The following is a 1,677-nucleotide window of genomic DNA, read 5'->3' as shown; positions in this document are numbered from 1 at the left end:
GAGGGGTGGTCTATGAGAATTGAGCCCACTTTTCTGTGGTTTCACTTTGTTGAAATGAAATGGTTCTAAACAAAGAAGGTAAAAACCACGAGGCAAATATGGATTAGTAAGTATGCAGATTATACTAAAATAGGTGTTGGTGTGGATTATGAAGTAGATTTTCAAAGGCTACAACTGATTTAGGCCATTTGGAAGAGTGGGGTGAAAGATGGCATATGGAGTTTAATGCTGATAAGTTTGAGGTGCTACATCTTGACAGGACAAATCAAAATAGGACATACATGGTAAATGGCAGCGAATTGAGGAATGCAGTTGAACTGATGTATCTAGGATTAACTGTGCATAGTTCCCTGGAGGTGGAATCTCATGTAAATAGGGTGGCAAAGAAAGCTTTTGGTGTGCTGGACTTTATAAATCAGAGCATTGAGTATAGACGTTGGGATGTAATGTTAAAATTGTACAAAGAATTGGTGAGGCCAATTCTGGTGCATGGTGTAAATTTTGTTTTGCCAAATTATAGGAAAGATGTCAACAAAATAGAGAGAGAACAGAGGAGATTTTACTTCGGAGTCACGTGAGTGACTACGTGAGGAACCCCGCCAGGACACATGCGTGTATATCGCTTTCACGCTTGCGAAACGACAGGCGGGTTGGAGCGTTCCCCCGCAGCGGTTAGTTTGAAACCGCGACCTGCAGGTAAGTGATTTACTCTGCGGTAGTGTTTGTCCCCGCGCTGTTTTTACACATTGATGGGGGGGGGGAGGGGGGGGGGGGTAAGCTGGACAAAATGGTGTCCACAAGTGCTGTGAGTGAAGCTGGCTGGGGAGGACCGCGAAGTTGCGGGAGCCAGCAGCAGCTGAAGGCACAAGCCCCGTAAGTTTTGGTCCCGCGCCGGCCAGAACACCACGGCCGGGCGGGAGACTATTCAGAATGGGGCCGTCGACTTTGACAAGTCGAAACGGCAGGAGCTGTGGTTGCAGGAACGTTCCCCAGTAGCGACAGTTTAAACCTGGATCTGCAGGTAAGTGAAACTGCGGTCTTTATTCTCCCCATACTGTTTCACAGGTGGGGAAACATGGAGAGCTGTGCAAACAACGGCAAGTTTTAAGCCTGGACCTGCATGTAAGTGATACTGCGGTCTTTATTGTTCCCATACTGTTCTACAGGTGGGGGAAACATGCACAAGACAAAGAAGTCGACCAGAGCTGCGACAAAGCTGGCGGGAGAAGACCGCGGTGTTGCGGACGCCAGCAGCGGCCGGCGGCACAGGAATCACCCGTAAGGGAACAGCTGTGCCCGACTTCGCCCCCGCACCGGCCAGATTAAACACTGCGTCTGGGCGGGAAGGCAAGAAGAAAACCAAAAGAGTCGTTGACTGATGAGTCCGACTTTGGGCGGCCAGCGACCGTGAGCGCTGGAGCCGGTTGGAGCGGCTTATGGAGCCGAGCGCCAACATGAAAAAGAAAGTTGGAGCGGCCTATGGAGCCGTGCTCCAACATGAAAAAGAAAGTTGTAGCGGCTTATGGAGCCGAGCTCCAACATGACTGGCTCCGGGAGATGGAGTCTAGTCACTGTGGGCACTGTGTTAAACCCACAGTAGCACCTCTGGTAGGGCTGTACAGTGCATCTCCCTCGTCAGAGGGGAGTACTGGAGGTCAGTTCTGAGCTGATCCTGAA

Source organism: Amblyraja radiata, chromosome 45, assembly GCF_010909765.2.
Source record: "Amblyraja radiata isolate CabotCenter1 chromosome 45, sAmbRad1.1.pri, whole genome shotgun sequence".
Lineage (NCBI taxonomy): Eukaryota > Metazoa > Chordata > Chondrichthyes > Rajiformes > Rajidae > Amblyraja > Amblyraja radiata.
Note: the sequence above shows the minus strand (reverse complement) of the source record.